Raw genomic sequence first — 22062 nt, forward strand, 5'->3', positions numbered from 1 at the left:
CTTCATTTGTCTGGCCTGCCTTATTTGTATGGCCTGCTATTGTTTTGCATCTAATGAAAACTCACCAAATTCAGAAAAGGTACAGAAGATTTGAGAAAAAATGAGTAGCAAAGTTTTTAGAATTTTAGAACACGAAAAGGTTTTAAAATTTGTCAGAGATCACAGGGAACCTTGTTTGGTTAATATTCCAGTTGCCTTTATCTTCTTTTACAAAACATTCCCAAATTTTGCGTTCTCCTGAAGTGCTTCAATTTTATTTGGAATAGTCATGTCTCTGGCACAGGTACCCTCGACAAACATGGAGAAAATTCTAGATTGTTATAGAAAATAACAAAAACAATATATAGTACAGATTAAACATATTTTGATTACATACTGCTGATTTATCAATCAGATATGAATTAAACATTTTAAACATTTACAAAGAAATAGCAAAGTATTTTCAAAGTTCGTAAAAATGTAGTTTTTACAGCTGAATTGTATTAGAATGAACAGTAGATGGCGACATTGTCCTAAGTTTCATATTTGTTTCATTAGCACTGTATTAAAGGAACAGGTTATTCTCGATATTGACTTTTTAATTAAAAATATATATATATATTTTAAATGATGTTCCTGTTCTTTAATAAAAACTTCCCAGGGTAATTCCTTTTGATACCAGAATAAAATGTTTTTTTAACTGTATGAGTTAAATTGCAACCAATCCTGGAATTCATTGCATTTAATTTACAAAACCTCGTTAATATGTGAACTCCTTAATTGAAACACATTAAAGGACCAAATGATCCAGACTGGCTCCCATCTTAGTCATCATCTGTGATCCCTCTGCCTCACCAGATTCATACTGGGATCACTGGAACATCAGATGCAGGAATAAAGGTCAATTTATTGTCAAGTGAGGGCTAATTTCTTTGTGAGCCTTTTCCACCTATATTGAAAATCAAGATGTTATACCAAACAAAATCATATATGGCTTTAAAGAGTCTGACTAATAAATATTATTTTTGACATTTTAGCAACAAAAATCACCAATACTGATATGATAATTACGAAGCATGTAATTAAAGAGAAAAGAAAGTATAATATTAAATGCAAAATATCAAAGAAAATTGAAAACACATGCTTCTACATATTCTGTAAACTCCTATGTATTTATCTGTGCAAGCCTAGAAGAGATTCAGAGAAGGGTCATGTAGAAAATATGTGCAAGTGCTTTGCTCTGTAAGAATGGAACACTAGATTAAAGTTAACGTATATTTCTTTTTCATATGAACAACTCTTATATAGTCAAAGTCCCCTGTTTCGATGTGTTAAGGCTATTGTGCCGTTATTGCAGAAGTTTTCTATTGTGTTCAATTTTTCTATCACCTGCCTGAGGAATAGGACCCAGCTGCTGATTCAACCAGGTTATTAAAAAAGATCTGATGAGAGTTAGACAGTCGGCTGTCCTGTATCACATAGCCTTCCAACACCATGTAAGAACCATATCTAGAGGTTAACAAGAGAGACTGGGATGCCTTGGGGACATCATCTGTGATTTCAATGGAAATACTTTAAAAATGGGGAAGAAAATACAAAAAATATGCAATGCACTTATTTGCTCCTTTAGTAACATTTGAGACTCATTATGAAAAATTGATCTAAGTGATATTCGTAAGTGTCAATTAAAGGCAAAAGCTTTCATTTGAAGCTTCCCTGACAGTAGTGGAAGTGTTGGTCTCATGTAGACATTGAGAGTAAGATCTCACCCAGAATAACCCAAAATCTCAGATATTAGTGTAATGATCTAGTAGTAGAGAAACACAGGGCAGTTCTGGAAGCAACTGTTTAATTTCACAAGGCTTTTATTCTTTGTTTCTCTGCCCAGATCATGATAATGATTTAAAGTTGTTTTATGTTAAGACTGTCTTGTCTTATAATAATAATTGCTTACACTTATATAGCCTGGATGATGCAACGGCAGCCATAGTGCACCAGAACGCTCACCACACATCAGCTATCAGTGGGGAGGAGAGCAGAGTAATGAAGCCAATTCATAGATGAGGATTATTAGGAGGCCATGATTGGGCCAATGGGAAATTAGGCCAGAACGCCAGGGTTACACCCCTACTCTTTTCGAGAAACGCCCTGGGATTTTTAATGACCACAGAGAGTCAGGACCTCTGTTTTACATCCCATCCGAAGCGCCTGTTTACAGTATAGTGTCCCCATCACTATACCGGGGCATTAGGACCCACATGGACCGCAGGGTGAGTGCCCCCTGCTGGCCCCACTAACACCTCTTCCAGCAGCAACCTTAGTTTTTCCCAGGAGGTCTCCCATCCAGGTACTGACCAGGCTCACACCTGCTTAGCTTCAGTGGGTTGCCAGCTGTGAGTTGCAGGGTGATATGGCTGCTCTTATGATCTAAGATGGGGAAATAATCATTTTGTAATTAAAAGTTAAGGGTTGAAAAATAGAGTTGAAAGATTTGATAGGTGACTTTTCTCTTGACTGCACCATTTTAATCAAGTTAATTTTTCCCTACATTACTATCAAAAATGAAAATTGCCCCCAGATGTTCCTACAACATCTCACTGAGATGGCACAGCTGCTATTGGTAAGGTGTGAATCGCTCAGGGTTGACCTGGCTTGATAGGACCAGTGATAACTCTGCTGGAGGCACTTTGGTACACACACCGTGGGAAATGGTAGAGTGACTGTGCTCTTTCCTGCAGCACTGGTGGTAAAAACTGGGCTATCTAAAGAAAAACAAAAGGCTCATATCATTCCTTTGTTGGCCTCACTGCATTGACAGCTGATACGTTACGGGATTGATTTTACATTTTTTCTACTAACATAAAAAGCACTTACTGAACAGAACTTTGGTTATTGTAGACCATACCAGCCTACACTTTCACTGCGACCTGAGAGAGTGTTGAAAACATTGCCATGATTTTCATGGGCCCTCGCTGACTAATTTTAAATTAAAATGTAGCTCAGATTTGTGGAAAACACAAACTGACTGTATTTCGATTGTGATATAGTAGTTTGTTGCTCTAATTATTCTAGCATTGTAAATGGTTCTTTTATTTTTCTCTTTATTTGAAATGTGCCAGCTTTGAGCTGCTTTTAACAGCTCAGGTTTTCAGTGAGAGATGCTATACATATGAAAAGTATTATTATACAGTATGTGATAAGAGCAGAATAAGATGGAAGCCTTACTGAAGCTGGCAGATGAAATTAATAAATTGGTTTTGGTGGTGATCAAATATGAAGAGTAAAAGACAGGGATCTGCAAATGAACCTTAGTGAAGGGGTATCCAATCCTGGTCTTGGGGGCCACAGTCCTGCTGGTTGTTCATTGCAGCTGTACACTTCCTACTCAAAGGTTGAAGATGTTAAAGAAATCTTTATCCAGTTTTAGTCTTAAAAGGGATGGTGATGGACAATGATTTACATATATTTAACAAAACAAATACTTCCTAAAAGAAACTTTTACAAATGTAATTATGTCTTAATTTTTATAGTTTATAGTTTTTGCCTTATTTTTATGTATAGACTACATATTATTTTTATATTTAACTAAAATAAAGGAACAGAGAAAAGGGGTTCTGTGTCTTTAAATCAGAGTATTCAGGCAGTTCCTAGCCTTAGCAGTGGGGTGGTGCTGTCTTGCAAGGCCTGTTGAAACATTATTTTTCCAAACAGATTGTGGAAAGGAACTTGCCAGCCAAGTCTAACCAGCAGTGCAAACAGGTGAGTAATTACCCCCTTTTCATCTTTCTAAATTTTGAAAGATATGTGCAACATATGTGAAAAGAAGATATTCAGGTTTTTGTAGTGGCTTCTTTTCTTCATCACTTTATAGTTATAAAGCTGTTTATGTGCTGTGAGTTAGTACAATGATTTAGTTTGTGTTTGTGTAGACAAGATGTAGATATTTGTCACATCATTCTTGCAATCTAACTAGAAAACACTGCTACAAAGCACGAGAATGTTCCCTTGTACAGGAAAAAAAATCAAATCATGTCTGAAGGTTGCTGGGGCCTAACTTAATTGTGAGTTCACTCAAGTTCTCTAAATTATTTGAGTTTCTTAAAGGACAGATGCAAAGCAATTGGTTAAGGTCTTCCACTGGAGCAGTTCTGTGTCTCCAGTCTGGCAGTCTTAATAAGATTTATTCTTGGAAGTATTTGATAAGTGTGTCCTCAGCGGGTTTTAAAACCTAAAATGGAAACAAATGCCACTATAAAAACGTGCATTTAAAATGCTTTAAAGAATTTAGGAAATTTGTAGAATTATTTCTAAAGCATATGAAAGTTTACTAATGTCTAGATAGTTTGTATTTTAGCAGCTAATTGATCCAAAGATCAAAACCACTTTGCAGCCTTTGCTTTACTTTACAGATATAAATGAGTCTCCTGTGGTACCTTTCACTAATTTGTTTACAGTCTTTCAGGACCTATTAGCTCAAAGGTTTTTAAAAGAATATAAAATATAATTGTTACAAAACTTCAATAGTTAATTACTTCATATTTGCTCGGCAGAATCCCATCATAAGACACAAATAATGTCTCTGGACAAATATTTGACAGACATGCCCTATTTCAATTCTAGAGGCTAGGTGACAGAAATATTTATAAGACAAACCTAAGAAGCATTCATGTGAAACAAAAATTGAAAGAGACGATTAAAAAGATTGAAAACTCAGCTTTGGATTCCTCAGAATTGGAAGAAAAGAGCAGAGTGAAGTGCTCAAATATTGCTGAAATATAAGTAATTAGAGAATTTGTCTTTAAGAGGCACACATGAAATGGTTCAGTTGGCTCTGCATGCCTCCTCCTGGAAAAATCACTGTGTTGTTGGGAGCAATTATCTGCTTGTGGGAGACTGGGTATACAGGCGGGGAGGTTGTAGAATGCTTCAGGGTCCCTACTGCTATAATCCAGACCCCCTCTGGCATATTTACAGGTCATGAAGGGAGAGGGGTCTGTCAGTGAGTAGGTCAGTATTCAGCACAGAGCTCTCAGCTCTCACAACTCGCAATACCATGAGTAGGATTCTCACTCAGTCACTGCTGCGATGAGGACTTAATTCCAAATCTCCACATGTCACAAATACGAAGAACACATTTCCACAAATAGGAGCTGGCTGCCTCATGCCTGAGTAATCCAAGCACAGAGAAAGGAGCACACCACAACAGGGGGCATAGCAGCTTTATTCAGTAGCTCAGAGACACTCATCCTGGATCCTGAAGAGCTGCGTTTATTTCTGACTTCTGTTTTATCCCATACCATAAGAAGCCATCTATCCAGACATTCATTTTCTAACCTTTTCTTTCCATCTGGGGTCAGGGTAGAGCTAGAGCCTGTCCTGGCAAGCTAGAGGTGTAAGGCAGGGTACACCCTGGCTGGGACACCAGTCCATTGTAGGATGGACACAGTCACAAACAAGCACACTCCAGGGCCAGTTTTCCCAGAAGCCAGTTAACCTATCAATATGTTTTTGAACTGTGGGAGGAAAACTGACGAGAATGTAGGGAGAACATGCAAACCCCAGATATGGAATTGAACCAAGGGGTCAATTGCTGTGAGGCAGCAATGCTAACCCCTGCACCACCATGCTGCCCTATAAGAAATTAAGTGACACAAATAATGTGCATAATTGATCTAAAACTTTTAGGTAATATTTTACCACGGTTAGCCATTTTTGCTGTAGATTCCAATATAAAGGAACATTTTTGATCCCAAGAAGGCTGAAAGTTGTGATAACCTTGGTACAGGCAACCTTGGCCCTGAGGCTTACATTCAATTACAGATTGAATCAGGCTGGTTATATCTAATATTTGTTTTCTAGATAGCTAAGCTGTGTGGGTCCTGGATAAATGTAATTTAACCATCTGTTCCTCTTGAAGGTTTCAAGCACATTATGCACTCTGTAGGAGTGGGTTCTTTTTTTTTCTTTTGAAAATTATTTGAAAAGCAAAAAAAAAAGATTCAAAATCTTTGCCTGTTGAGGTTGAAAAACTTGGGGTCCACTCAACTGAGTCATCCTATTGATTCCAGCACAAGCCTGCCTGCCTTCGCACTAATTGGTAAGAAAGCATGTAACTAAGTTTGTGATGGATGATTAATACAGTAGACCTGAGCAGAGGCAGTGATTTTTGGAAAGATAATTAGACCAGTGTAATAAAGATCAAGGCAGCGTGGGGTTGGAAAGCTTGGATCTTCTCTTGAAAGTACTGTTGCTCAGTGTGTTTATAACTGCTCTGCAGAGAAAAAAGAGTAGTATATTTAGAAAATCAACTAATATAATAAGCGCATTCTACAAATGGTCAGGAATAGTTAAAGAAGAACAATTGCTGTTGTTCCTTCATCATCTGTGCTGACTACATTACCTCAGTCTCAGAAGAACTAAGACTCATAGACGCGGTTTCTAAATTGTAACATTTTCTTCTGACAGTTCTGCTCTCCTTCGAGATGGAAGAATCTTGCTCAGAATTGTGTTAACAGAGAAATTGATTTCCCTTGCAGGTTTATGCTAAAAGGCAACTACATTTTCTTGTAAATCAGCCAGACATTACTTCAGCATTTGTCTAAGGGTAATGTGAAAATACATATAAATGAAAGGTCAAGATTTCAGTACATTAAATAAATAGGATTAGTCTGAGAAGAAAAAAAGTTCAGTGTTGGACTGAGCATAGTAGAACTAATATTTAAGTTAATGAGCATTCATTAGTAATTAAAGTTTCATTGTTTTTGTGTATTTTGTTCTCTTATGCTTGTAGATGACATAGTAAGGGCTGGCTTGTTTAATAAGGAGCTGTAAGTTGATATAGAGCAACAACAGAAAAGTTAATTACATTATGTTTACCGTTAGGTCATATTTCTGTACTGTACACACTTACGTAGTTAACAAGTCTTTAAGACAGAAGGAAAACAAAAACTCAAAGCAAAGAAAAAATAACCTAAAATGTAACCACAGGCAACAAATAATTATTTTTTATAATTTCCCAGTGGACTTGTGTCCTGTCCAGGGTGCATCCTGCTTTGCACCTGTTGATTCCTGGGATAGGCTCTGGTTCCCCCTGTCTCAGAGATACCCTGATCTGTGATGTTCACTTAAACTAATGCAAAAGATAAAAGCTTTGATGGGTGGAAACAACCTCTTACAAAGTTTCTTTGGAGTGACTCAAAACATTTTCCTTTAGTCTTCTTTGCTTAGCCCCTTTTTCATGATGTAATCACAAAGAACTGAAGAGTGCTTGCCTTGCCTTTTAATGCTCCACTTTTCTCAAGTCAGGCAGTATTAATTTACACTGTGGCCTCCAGACTATTAGCTGCCCAAACATGTCTGCTGTCATGGCATTGACTTCGAGACACAATATCTCTCAAAACCTGCCAAAGTCAATGTGTTACCTTACTGTGTCCACCGCATGGAGATATGAAGGGGAACTAAGGGGAAAGGTTTAACGTTTCGATCCTCAGGGCTTGCATTTTTCTTTTTTGCCTTCCACATGTTGATTCCAATTCTGGTCTTTGAGCTGATGTGGTTCTGGAGCTTCCACCACAGTTTTTTCCTGATGGGCCTTTGGCAGTTTCTCACACATGGGTAAGCATGGGAGGATGTCAGATAACCAGCCATCACATTAACTTGGTTTGTTTTTCTTTATACTTTGGGATGACAAGTCTCTGTGCTCTGAATTCATCTAGGGCACATTTTCTGACTGCTTTCATCTGGGCCACCAAAATAGGTTTCTTCACAGACCTCAGGTTTCCTTGCACAAATCCTGCTGTCAAAGCACAGGAACACTGTTATTTCTACCATACAATTTACACTCAGGACACTCCTTAATTATTTGCTAGTTCCGCCCAGCAGGGAGTTTTTCTTTTTAAACAGAAGGCAATCAGTGATCGTTTTCCTTAAATGGACCAGATAATGAACCCCCTTTCTCATTAATGCAAATGTTCTTTGAAAGAAGATGGATTCAAATCAAGAGGAGTCTTATTCTCAACAAACTGAAATGTTACAGGCTCTAGGACTGATCTATACATGCACAGTTTTATAAAAAATGTTTACAGACTATCCTTGCAAAGGGATTTTAGATCATTTAAAGAGTGCTTGGGGTTCAAAGCTGATCTTTATTTCCCTTGATTTCATTGCATTCATCTGAAACTACATTGAAAGATGGTGGTTGGCACTGTAATGGATTGGATTTTATTATTCAGGGACGTATTACAGAGCAATTTAATCCATTCAAAATATAATCACAGAAGAAACATGGTCAAAAAGTGAACAAAATCTTTTCTTTCTATTCCCTCTGCTCATAGCTAGTTGTGTGCAAGGTGATCGCATTTGCAGTAGTAGTAACACTATTAGCACTGTGAAAGAGTTGTCATAGCAACCTGTGATTTTGTTTTTTTGGGTGATGGAACGTTGACAGAAGTTGTTTGTTTTCAGTGTGTCTCCTAACCTTTTCATCTTCGTTTACTCCTAAAGATCAGTGTTGAGGCAAATTTGTAATGACAAGCACTAGTGAAAGCCACACATTACTCTATCTTCATGTTTTATTTTAATAATTTTGACTGAATTTGTAATAAACTCATTGATTTGGTTATTGTTAAATCAGAGGTTTCTTTTTAAAATGCAAAAGTGATCAAGAGCACAACTAACTGGAGGTGTTGGTGGCAAGACGTAAACAACAGCTGAACATTGTTATGAAAAATAATTGTCATGTTCTTCTCATTTAAACGTCTGCCGTTCCATGATTATCTAGTGTTTTGTTTTTTTCCTACATAAATCACCTTTGAGTCTTTTGTGCATTTGAAACTACATACTGACAGCTCACAGATGTGTAAATATTAAATTCAATATGTCACTTTTGCCTTGTGCACACTATTACTATTAATACACTTACATTGATACACTGGAGTAAAACTGCAGTGTAAAGGAGTACTGGACCAGTACTGGACCTTCTGTTCTGCATTGACATGAGTTTAGAAGGTTCAAATGTTATTCAGCTTTTAGGTTGCACAAATTTGATGTATGATGACCTAATCATTCTCTTGTATATTATGAAATGCATAAAAATCAATGAATAATGTATTTCCCCAACTACTTCAAGCTTTTAAGTGTTTTTCATATGCCAAAAGGTTAATAGTTTTTCTTGTTGAGCAAAACTGTGATTAAAATCCCTTTCCCACAACTCTTTTTTTTCTGGTTTGTTCAATTACCTTGTGACCTTACACATAAATTCAAGCAATTATTTGCAAGATCAGATGGACTGTTTTCCAACTCATCTTAACAACTAGTGCTTGAAACTGAGGTCTGCATTCACCCTCAGTGTATTTTAATAAGCAACAGTTGTATTTACATAGCTATTGTTTCTTAGTCACCCTTGACAGACAGACTGGCCTTCTGAGGCTCTGAACTGGAAAATGGTTGTTGCCCAGAGGGCGGTTTGGGTCCTTTGGTCTATGGGTTTCTGATTTGAGTCTGGGCAGAGTGGTGCTTGGGAGTGGCTCACAAAAACATCCTTCAGTATTCCCTCAAAAAAAAAGTAAACCCCAAGGATACTGAAAACAAACCCATTATGAATTCTTGGAACAGTTCCTGCAGGATGCTTTTAGAAATTTCACAGAAAGAAACAAAGGTTACTGAAAAAGTCCTGAAGGATACTTTTAAGCAACTGTTGGCTCCCAAAGCTGCCAGAATGTTTACTTGTACCTCATAGAATTTGTAGCAGGAAGATTGAGTTTTTGTAGTCCAGTAAAATAAGATATACTGTAGAAGCTAAAATGTAACAGACAAAGAACACATTGTGGGACATGCATCTTTTCACAAAGAATAACACTTTCAGAAACTGCATTTCCGAGTGTTCATTGAGGAATTGCATATACCACGCTTTGGCTTAACCAATTTGGCTGAGGACCAGCCTCAGGCCGTTCTTGTAGGTCAGGAAAGTTTTGACTCCCAAAAGACCTCATACTACCAGTGCGGAGCTAAGGCTTAACATGTAATATGCTTTAGATTAGTTTTTGGAAATTTGAATGAAGTGGGTGAGTAACCTGATATATGAGCAACACAAATTATGAATTGGTTGCAGATGATGGGTGAAGTGTCTCAGATGGTTCATAATATGTGAAGATTCACACTTCATAGTGTGAGGCTTTGGAGTGTCCTTATTGACAATGTGAATGAGCAGTGTTTTTTAATTGCTCTGAGTGGAACCCCAAAAGAGTAGCGTAAGAGTAGGTGATTATGCGTTATACAGTAGTTCACAAACACTGCAGAGGAATCGGGAAAGGGGGTGTGACAGAATCTGTGCAGCCGGGGACTGCAAGCATTTTTCACTGTAGGACACCCAAAACCTTTATAGAGATTGTGAAATTGTATTTGTTTCAAACAAGCTGTAGGTTAGGGTCAGCAGCCATTAGTTCAAAGGCATTTCCATGTTAACTGTATGATCTAGACACTTTGGCTTGCTTCTATGGTCAATTATATGGCGTGCTAAAGGGTTGCATAAGCCAGATAATACTGTGTGTGTCCAGAATAGCTCTCTGGAGGAAGAGATGAAGTAATTCCACATCCAATGAAATTATAGTTTAAAAGGCTTTGACACCAATCTAAGAAGATGATGAAATGACCTCAGGTATCCCATGACCTGCAAGAGATATGGGGTTCAGAAAGAAAGAAGTGAGGAGCAACAAATGAGAAAGGTTAAGGGCAATGAAGCAGAGTTGTTGGATATAGGAAAGTGTGAGAGCAAGAGTTCCAAATAATGCATGTGATGGGGAATAAGCCAGCACACTGACGGCACTAGAAACTGGGATTTAGTGCTCTGCAATGGAAACAATGGTTATACTGCTAAAGGAGGTCTGTGTCCTCAGCCGAAAACTGGTGGAGCTTCCAAAGAGAGGGGCAAGGTCGAGATTGAATGGATGCGGTTTAGGCAGAAATGCTGAGATGTCTGCAAACAGAAATTGTGGGGCAAAGATTGTGAGATTAGGTGTCCAGAGTCCTTAGTGTGACAGAGATGGAGCCACAGTCTTGTTCTGGGGTAAGAAGGTTTGCTTCTGTTGAGGAGACCAGAACCCAAGGTAATATCCACATTGCATATTATTCGTTAAAGAATGCAGGGGGATATAGACCCTAGAGCAAGAAATAGCTCGAGGTGAGATGGGAGTGTGTAACTGGAGCAAGGAAAGGCACCACAGAAGGACCTTGTATCCAAAGTGAAATGGTCTTAGCATTAGATCTTAGCAGCATGAGGTTTAATGCACGCAGCATCTGTGGAAAGACAAAAACAAGTCAAAGAGATAAATGAGAGAGGCTTACTATGGTACTTAAAGTTTTTCAGGAAATAAAGTAATGGAAAGTTACGAGTTTGAGAAGCAGAGGTGAGCAAGACCTTGGTCTGAAGTTTCATTATAAACTCCATTAAGAAATCAGTTGACAAGATAGTACAGATAACATTAGCCATACTTTTAACCTATATGGGTGAGGATTTGTAAAGATTTGTTTGGATATGGACATTGACCGAGTAACACTGTGGGAGTTGGAGGAGCCGCGGGAAGCACCAGTATTTGTTGATGCACCAACAGAGGGACTGAGGCACCGGTGTGAGGTTAGGGAGAACCAGAAATTACACAAAAAAGGGGAAAAACAAGAACAAAAAGGAAAAAGAAAAATTTGCCGCTGTGCACCAAAAAACTTCCAGGCTGGACTTACCCTTTCTAACAGGGACCAGCCTAGGGAAAAAACAAAGGCTAAACACAGCAGTAACCAGACTGGGCTTACCCTATTTAACAGGGTCCAGTCTGGAAGAGCAGGGAACGCAAAGCCAAAACAAAATAAAAACTTGATGTGTGAAAAAGGACAGCCTGCCCTGGTAGAGATACATGATGGGACAGGCAGAAAGAAAGAGAAACTAAAAAGAAGAAAAAACGATGGCCTTACATTCAGGTACTACTCCTCCCGGACTGTTGGTGGAAGTTCCTCCCCTTACGGTGGTTGCCCTGCTTGTCCCTTCAGGGGGTGTTCAGTGTGTTTTTAAAGAGCCCTCACAGATGTGGCTTATCCAACTTGTCGCCTTTCATCCAGGGCTCTGCCTCCACACTGAACATTCCCCCCTGTGATTCAATATATATCATTCAATATGTTTTTGTTTTATACAACCTACTTCACTGTGCCTTATTTAAAACCAAAAAAAGGTTACAAATGAGAGGACATCTTTCAGTCAAATCAATCAGTTTGGTTGCTTGTAGCTTATAGCATCTTTTCCAGACATTTCTTGAAGGGTCCCAGGGAATCATCTTCAACAAAATGGCTTGTCAGATTGTTCCAGACACATCAATCTTGGAGTAAGTTATAAAACAAATCAACACTTTTCTCTATTCAAAGCTAACCTCACCTTAGCACAATGAGGCAAATGGTTATTTGAACATCACAAGTCATCTTATGTGGCTGCTTGATATACTATTCTAATTGAACACTTTTTCAGGTAATTAAAATTATTTTTTTCTTAAATTCAACTTAGCATATCCTTCACATAATATTGAGACAGCAGTCAGCTCAAACGCATTTGTCAGATTATGCAAAGAAAACACCTGCCTCATAGCTTGCAGTTCTCTAATTAAGAATTTGTGTGATCTTTCGAGAAATAATTTACACTGAAAATAAGAAAGGGTGACATCATTCTTTAACCTCCTAATTGGAAATTGAGTCTCTATATACACCACTTTATTTGTGTACAGTTTATAAGAAAAGTGTGATAAGAGCAATACGGTATATAATCTCTCTTTTCATACTTTATCACATAAGCAAACTTAATCTTTAAAGATCTGGCGCTTGATGAATGCCAGTTTTACAACTCTCTCAAGTAGTACTGTATTGTATATCCTCTAGTTCTGCTTGCTAATCATAATTAAGAGTAGATGTGTATCTTAATCTGTATTCTGGTTAGATAAAAATATGATCTGTTAGTGACCTATGCAGAAATCGGGTCTGCGGCTTGGAGCACAGCAGTAAGATGTTGGGACAGAATTAATTGAAATGGAGATAATGTCAGTGCAGTCTGAAGGTATATGTAGACATGCTTATATGATTTCCACAGGTGTACCCTTTTTTGTACTGTACATTTGTAGGTTCATGAATAAAAATAAGGCCACCTTCACTGACTATTTGACATCTGATGACAGAAGGGAATTCTTAGAGAAGGCTGAGTTTTGCTTTCTTCAGGTAAAGTATTGGATAAGCCAGTAGTTTAGGGTTGATTGTGTATGCAACAATTTTTTTTTGTCTTTTTCAGTAAATGTAGAATCCATTGAATTATGGAGCTAGGAGAGTGAAACCTAGACTTATTCATATAGTGCTAAAGAAATAGTCAGTTTTAGCTTGAACTGGTGTCCCGCACATCTGCTGCATGGCTTCTACCTCTCCTTGCAGCTCAGCAGCTGAAAGGGGTGATTTCTCTTTGTGCTGCAGCCTCCTGTGCTGTTTCCAGGGGAAGTAGTGTGTCCTCTGCAAGACTCAAGAAGCAGCAATTCTTTTTGGTTTCGTTTTTTTACCAGCATTTTTGTTTTACTTGTAAAGTGCTGCACTAGCAGAGAACACTGGTGTTTTCTCTGGCTGTTGTTGGTTTCGCCTGTCATGAGTATTCTTGGTTATCAGTTTGCTTTGGCATGTATTGCCTCACTCAAACCGACGGCAATGTTAGGAATTTCACTTTGCACAAATCCGCAGGTGCTAATTATCACCACTCTCACTTCAGAGTATTACTATTCAGACATCAGGCTAGCGGGGCTTGGGGCGGAGCGGTGGCTCTGTGGCTAAGGATCTGCGCCTGTAGCTGGAAGGTTGCTGGCTTAAATCCCATGGCTGGCAGAGGAATTTTACTCCCTACTCCCTACTGGTGTTAGGCCCTTAACACCAGCTGCTCCAGGGGTGCTCTACAATGGCTGACCCTGCACTCTGACCCCAAGCTTCTCTCCCTGTCAGCATGTCTTTGTGTCTCACGGAGAGCAAGCTGTGGTATACGAAAAGACGAATTCCTAATGCAAGAAATTGTATATGGCTAATTAAGTTATCTTATCTAGTTTACCTGATAGTCTCTATTGAAATCCCTTTATTTCCTTCTAAAGGCAGATACAGTATGTCACCGGCCGAGTGACCAGGTTTGGCTCAAAAGAAAAGAAACTCCCACACAGCACAGTCTTCAAATGCAAACAAAACTGGATTTTTTGCCATCAAAATAGGGATAACAAAAAAAACCCTCACAGGAGTACTCTCCACACCCTCCTCCATACTGAGCTCTCCCAGTCCCTTTTATAGCCCCTCCTCTTCTAAGGACCATCCTCTTAAAGGGATTTGCTCACATTTTCTTAACAGAGATAGGCAGTTTGACCAAAATAAAGTATTTAACCATCCAAAAAAAACTTATAAATTTTAACAGAGTCATGCAAGCGTGATATATTCACTTAAACAAAACAACTAACCTTACATCGGTTATTTATAGATGGCTCACCAGTAACCTTTCCCTTTAAGATCAGCAGTGTTTTTAGTACTGCTGATGTGGCAGTGTGGGGAACTACAAACTACAAACAGGAAAGGTGACTGGTGGCCATCTTGAGCAACAAAATACAATACTATGCACCAACGGGGAAAACACTGTAGTGATTTTAGGGAAACAACAAAAAGGGTAAGTATCATTCACACTTCATTCGTATCACATACACACTCTCACACAAACATACCAGAAGGGTAGAGGGAAATATTGGAGTACTTCACATTCAGCAAAAGAAAGAAAAAATACCAAGCACTCTGTCACACAGTATAAAAACACAAAAGTATTTTTTTTGCATCAGTGGATCAGTGGGTGGTGCTCTTCCGTCTGGACCAGAGTTTCTGAATCAATGCCCCAGTACGGTGTTTGGAGACACTGTGATGTAGGAAGTGCTATACTTCAAATTACATATTAAGGCACAGCCCTGACTGCTTGGTAAGGTTATGTTAACGTTGGTCTCCTGGCTGAATTCCACTTTAGGCTTTTACACTCTGGCCTCCATAAAGTTCAATCTTAATTCAATTGGTGAAGTAATTCTTACATCTCCACCTGATCTGCTGTGTAGTGGAGCCCCATATATGTAAATTTCTGTGGGAGTTTTCTGGGTAAAAAGAATTATGTAAAGGATATTAATTTTTACAGTAATTGCCTTTTGCTTCAGAGTGTGATTAGCTCCTGGTTTTCAGAAAGTTTTTGAAGTTTGAATGGTGATATTTAGAAAGCTTATATGCAAATATGCTTTTTTGCTTTCATTTAAGCAAAACAAAGAAAATTGAAGCTGGTGTTCATCTGTACATGGAAAATATTAACTAAACAATGTACTATGAAGCTCCTACACAATGCGGTTTCAGCTGTCAACAGAATATTAAGTGCATATTCTTGTATGTAAATGTACAGTTGCCCTACCAGCAAGATATATAATGAAAAAACAAAAAAGAAAACTCAATACCCCACACTAAGAACTGCAGATGTGTCTGAACCATTTTTATATATAACCTGAAGAGTTATCTAAATAAATTTAAGTAGTTCAGCTTTTATTATCCTCAGCTGGAATTCAATATCTTTATTTATGGGTGCTATGCTCTTGATAAAAGAAGAGACGGCATCACTCTAGAGTAGTTTATCTAGAATACTGTAACTATATTGAGACAATAATGAAACTAGCCAGCAAGCCTTTGGAATGTGGAAGGAGAAAAGTATCTAAAAACAAACGCACATAAGGCACCTCAATCTGGTTTTCAACCTCCTGAAAAACTTTGCAAAACAGATGGTACACATTCATGCTATGCTTTGCATATATATGTAGGATGAAATTGTTTAACTGAAGAGAGGCCCTACTCATACAACTCTCAGATATGTGATCTCTATATATCCTGTTTGACCAATGAACTATCACCTTTCAGACACCAACTGAGGATCATCTCAAAATATTGTAGATATTAAAATAGGCTTTTCCCCCTCTGTTTGATGGAGAAGAAGCAATAACTTTTTAGAACTTTCAATGTTCTCTGTGTAGTTCAGAATGCATGAAAAGACTCTATCCTTCATCTATGTAAAGATCCTAGAATTTTCAGATAAGGAGTTGTTAATTTGGAACACCAGTAAAATACTGAGGGATGCTTTATCTTTACTTCATATTTTAATTGGAGCTATGTCAAGCTTCCTTCTGTGTGCAGGTGTCAAGACCAAAGGCATGGTTTCAATACCGATGCAGCAATTAGGCGAGATTTACATTCTCTCTCGAAATGTAACACAACATGTGGTCCTTTCCTTCAGCTGGAAAGTCTTTCCAACTTGGAATGCATTAGCAACATATTCAGAAGCAGCCCACTCTTCAAACTGTTTTGTTTATGAAGAACATGTTATGAGTATTAATTTAAAATGTTCTCTAACCTAATTTGGGTCTTAGCCTTTCTAGGAGAAACATAAACCCTGGAGTTGAGTTTCTTAAAACCTATGAACATAATTCATTTGCATATACCGAAACCAGAATGGTAAACAGAACTTCCAACCCATGTGATAGACTTTATCTATAAACATGAATGAAAAGTAAAGCTGCCCTTAAGTTAGGGTGCATCTACATTTTTTGCCAGCTTTCTTGTCAAAGACGCTGCAGGAAACATTATTTTATATTTTAAGGCTTATCATGGGTTTCACTTTCAGATAGCAACAAGGATTGTTTAAATTCACAGCATCTCCCTCTTGAGAATTAAGTTCGTATGGTGGGGTTGGTTTACATGAAAATAAGTGAAATTAGAGAAGATGTACTGCTCCTATTATAAGCCATGGCATTGTTATCATTTCTTTTGAAAAATGATGTTTCTTTTTTCTAATGTTTTTTCCCCTTCTTAGACCAGAGAAAATAAATGAGTTTGATTTCAAAGTGCTTGCTGGGAGGGCTGATTGAGGTAGAAAGCAATATTTCTCAACTAGACAAAAAAAACTACAAATCTTTCTTTTTTTTTGGCTCCTAAAAGAGTACATAACCTCCAGTGTGCAATATGGTTGTCTGGCAGATTTTGACAAAAGCCAAAAGCTATTTTGTTTGACTCTAAAGAACTTGCACTGGAAAATGTAAAAAAAAAAAAAAGAAAAAAGCTTAAATCTCAACAAAACTTTTTTTTAAAAGATCAAAAGGCCAGATGTTGCACATGTTCCCGGGTGCCTCAAGTGGTAAAGATGAGTACAGGTTGAGCTCCATGATCTGGATGTCATGGGTTGAAAACTGGGTTATGCCTCCAGCCTGTTGTCTGGGATTCCCTCAGCAGAAGAAAATGACTCTTGCAACCTCCCATGCACTTGCAGGTTTGTGTTGCTGCTGGTGAGGGACCTCTCCTCTGATCAACATTGAACCTCTGGCACAAGACTGTGTTGCTTGGGATGTTTTAAAAGATGCATGGCTCCAAGGTGGTTGGCTCAAAGGAGTCTGTGTAAACTACCTCATTCTCTTTGTTAAAGCCTTGTTCTGCTACAGAGATCATAGTAGTGAGGTGAGAAATGAAAAACACATAACTCCACATCAGTTGGCTTTATAACAAAATAATTGGCAAACTTAATTTTAAAAAGAAGAATTTGACAAAACAGAAGGTGACTACAGACTACTTTTTCTTTTAATTAGTTGACCACAATTGAGCTAGTTTATTGTAGTCAGCTAATTAATGTATCAGAGAAATAAAGAGGAAATTAACCTGACATTTTCAATGTACTACCTGGTACAAATTGCACTCTGGCACTCCTGCTTGTCCTGTTATGTATCATGTTATATAATACCTTTGCTCATTTTAAAACTGGCTTAGTCAATAATAGCACAAGGTATTTAAATCCATTCTAATAATTCAGTGCATTATATATTATTTCAGTAATTTTATTTTAATCCTTAAAATCAGTCACATGTTTCTGAATTGTTTCTCAACAAGGAAGGTGGAAACTCCAGTGAAATTCAACACTTCACATGATGGTGCATACAGTGAGCAACCAAGTGCTCAGCTTGAAACCATGTGCCTGAACCTCTTGAAGATTTCTTGTAATCTGAATGCCTCGCTAACATCATTACATCTAAATGATTTCCCAATTGGAGAATTTATTAGACAAATCAAGGTGGATGAGATACAAGCAGAGCTTGGCATTTCACAAGGAGGAGAAATGCCATATCATTTGGGTATGCTCAAGGTCTATATGAGATGGACACCCCTCAATATCATCAGAGGAAATCAACCATCTATAATGCCTATTTACAGGCATGGAGACATGGAGTCACAAGAAACATAAAGGAAAAAATGCTAATTTATTATAGGGCTGGAAAGTTCTAATCATGTTTTTGAGAGCATTTGGAATAAGCCAACAAGCCAACCAACCATGCTGTTGAAGCTGATGCCCTGGCAGCTTTCAAGAAACAGCTGGATGACATCCTCAAATCGATTAGCTCCTAGCAACCGAATGAGAAAGAATGGTTGAATTGCCTCCCCTTGTTTATTACTGGTCTTAAGTTCTAATTGCTTGGTTCAGATGGACGTCCTTCCTTGTTCAGCGGGTCAGGATGTAGATCCTCCCACCTAGCAGCTAAAGAGTCTTCATTTCATTGCATTGACACTTTATTGTGCATGTGGACAAAGAAAGAACCCTTCCTTTTCAATTGATGTGCATGCCTGGCTGGAAGTCCAAATACAGTACAATATATAATTAAATAGATTCAATGCCAGATAGTTTTTCTCTTATCCAATGGCAGTTTTATTACTGTTCATCAATAGGCCCCTACTGATAGCAATGTTCTGAGAAACAATTTTAAAAAAAACAAGTCTTAGTAAAAGAAAATAAAAATCTGAACTCAGTACAAAGAAATGCTCATTTATCTGTGGGATGATTACTCATTCACAAATAATTAACTAGACAGCTAATGTGAATTGAAAACATAATCATGAATAGAAACCCCAGAATTTGGAGGCTGACTTTCATTTTGTGTGACTGCACCAGCTGAGCTGAACCTTAACATTGTGGGTAAAGTAACAAAGCCAATTTGTTTTAGATCCGTTTCTAGTCACGTTTTTCCATCAAGGGAAAAAGACGTGTCTCTTTTCATAACTTACTGCCAGTGCTCTGTCAGGGCTGTTGAGGGAATCAAGCTTTCAGAGTGACAGATCTAATAAGGAGTACTGCACAGCCTGGAAATACACTTTTTAATGTTTCTGACTTTTATGATCCAGCAATGTAACAGGAATATGCCAATAATGAAAATCATTAATGGCATCTCTTTTCAGATGCATTATGTTTTGAAAATATGAGGGCACAATATTTAATTTTATCCTTTAATAATAAAACTTTGTGCCAGTTTTGAAAAAATAAATTGTATTGTGTTAATCAGAACATTCAAAATGCAAACTACATGTTGTGAAAAAGTGGTCCTGAATTTTGTATATATAAAGATAATGATTGTAATCAGTCTTTTTTTCTTACATATGATTGTATTTTGCCAAGTTGATGGTCAATATATAGACAATATTAATTACGTATTATCTTAAAAATTACGCTGAATTTCTTATTAAATTACTTCAGTCTACAATGGTCATAATGTGCCTCTGTAAATAAGTTTTTTTTAAAAAACATTAAATTTTTTTCAAACTCACAACTCACAAAAGCAGGACACCGTCACCATAAGACACAAAAAATAAAAGGGGAGAATGAGGGGTAATCAAAGGAACCTTGGAATCTGGCTGTACTGTATGTCCTTTCAGCAATGCAGCAACGAATGTTTTAATGGTATAACCTACTCCTCAACCCCACTAGCTAGATTTTGCTGGCTGCTTGCAACAGTCATCACACATGTAGATTGATAACTTGAGAAAAGCTATTGGGCAAGAGGTGTCTAGGACTTACTGTCCTGGCTAAAATAGCAATTACAATTGGCTAGAACCATTTAAGAACAATCGTTTCTGAATCTGGGCATCGATCTATCGATCACACCCTGAGCACTTCTCTGACAGGTGCGACCTGGAAGCATCGGTGCAGTGTTGTGGACGTTTTCAGTTCAAGTTTCAAATGAATGCAACTTTTTGGTTTTTTTTAGATTTTGTCTGTGTAGCATATGTAGTCAGACCCCAGATTGAAGACTCCAGCAGAGGCATTCAGCAGCTTCCAAGCCACACAGATGCAGCAAGCATCAAGCTTTGTTTTGAAATACCCATCACCTTTGGAGTTCATTCAAGCCAACCCCATATACTCACAGGACTACACAAGACACATGAGCCATGACATCCATATGATTTGTGTCTGGAACCCTGATTCAAGCCATGGGTACTCCTTTTATTTCTTATGATTTTGTCTCTGTTAAGAATATTTTGTTAATTGATTTGTACCACATTTACTCATGGATTGAAATGACACTAAACTCAGAAGTTTTTGGATGTGTGAGAGGAAATACATTTCAGCTGCATTCAGTTATTATTTTTTTATTGGTTAGAGTTTGTAAATAAATGCTAGAGAATTGTCCTTCCATGGAAATAATGTTTTTCTGTTTAATAACAGTTCTATATTTAAATATACAGTAACGTGCATTTACTGTACAGTAGATGTTATAAACAGGCTGCCAGTAACTTGGAAAGATGAAGACATTGCATTAGACTTTAATAATGTTTTTTAATTTAAACTAATTTCAGGAAGAGGCCACATCTTCATTTGATTATCTTTAATTGAATTGCTTAACTTTGCTTTCAGTGATTAAAAGATAAAAATGGAACATGATCATTTATGCTCAGCATGGCATGTAACCAAGTCCTGTAATGCAGAATCATAAATTGTACTGACATGAATAATAAAAAATAAATCCACTAGACGTCTCCACAGGGTGTTTTAGCATTAATTTATTTTATTCGTAACTTGCATTGGACAGTAGCAAGTTGTGTGTTTGCCTAGACTAGAAAAACAGAAGATTGGTAAACATATACAAATAAACGTGAACAAAAATGCAGTCATTTCAGTCAGACACTGACATTTTTAAATTAAAAATACTCTTTTAGGTGATCTGTCTTCTTTCTAAATCAATACCTAATTAAAAGGCTTCACACTCTGCACCACTTTTTAAAAAGTAAATTCAATTCAGACTGGTTGAAAAAAAATGAATTTTTGGTCATGGAACTGGACACTTTCCCCCAAAAGCAAGGGGACAAACTACAAAAAGCAAACACTTACATTGCAGATTACAACTACACATTCCTCTGATGACTCACTGGGGCACGTACTGTTTCATGACTCTCACGCACACAACTCCATTCACTGAGTGATTTTCTCCTAGGTTGCCTTGGGGACTCTGAAAACTGATCTGATCTCTGATCTCTTCACTGATTTTAAAGCTGTCTATGCCACTGTACAGACCATGCATCGATGTTTCCTTCAGAAGCTGAAGGAGAAGGTTACTACTGCTCTGGCATTCATAACATTCATGTACAAAAAAAAATATGTAGGTACATATCCTGCACGCTGTGCAGCATATCAAAGAGTTAAGGAACAACCCTGCATGAATTCCATCTAACTAGATTTGAGGATGTAATTTGCATACCATTGGGCTGCCAAACGGTGATAAGGGAGGTGACACTACTGAGCTTTTAATACCAAATACCAAAAATTGTATCAAAATTCCTACCTATTCTGACCAACATCAGGCCTATTGAAGTCACAAGGACACATAAGAGTTGTTGCAGTCCTAGTGCACAGATAGACAGGCTATGTGCCTTCATCATGAAAGTCCTTCACAATAATGATCAATAGATTATCCTTCAGGCAGCCATGCATCATCTTAGCAAGACAGAGCTTCACTGCTCTTTTTGAATTATTGTATCATCATGACTCAGTGAACAAAAATTTTTGTTTTGGTCCAGAAGTCCCTTCACTAGTTTGGGGTGAATTAGTTTCTGTAATACCTGGGCAAATTGAAGACCAGCCATGACATTAAATCCCATTTGTTTAAACTGCACATGACAAAGATAGATCCATCTCAACAAAGCAATGCCTATTTTAAATACAAAACT

The 22062-nt window shown here is 37.7% G+C and overlaps 1 long non-coding RNA gene across 2 annotated transcripts; it reads left to right on the forward strand.

Moving 5' to 3' along the window:
• The first annotated feature begins 3700 nt into the window (after nucleotides 1–3700).
• Nucleotides 3701–20861, forward strand: LOC148652363 (uncharacterized). 2 transcript variants are annotated; one of them, XR_015925081.1, is made up of 4 exons: nucleotides 3701–3738; nucleotides 7526–7593; nucleotides 17175–17350; nucleotides 20121–20861. It is a non-coding gene; the product is annotated as an uncharacterized LOC148652363 (long non-coding RNA). The 2 variants fall into 2 exon arrangements; XR_015925080.1 differs by lacking the exon at nucleotides 3701–3738 and having other exon boundaries at nucleotides 6934–7593.
• The last annotated feature ends 1201 nt before the right edge of the window (nucleotides 20862–22062 follow it).

The sequence above is a fragment of the Lepisosteus platostomus genome, chromosome 11, assembly GCF_059453375.1.
Source record: "Lepisosteus platostomus isolate fLepPlt1 chromosome 11, fLepPlt1.hap1, whole genome shotgun sequence".
Classification (NCBI taxonomy): Eukaryota; Metazoa; Chordata; class Actinopteri; order Semionotiformes; family Lepisosteidae; genus Lepisosteus; species Lepisosteus platostomus.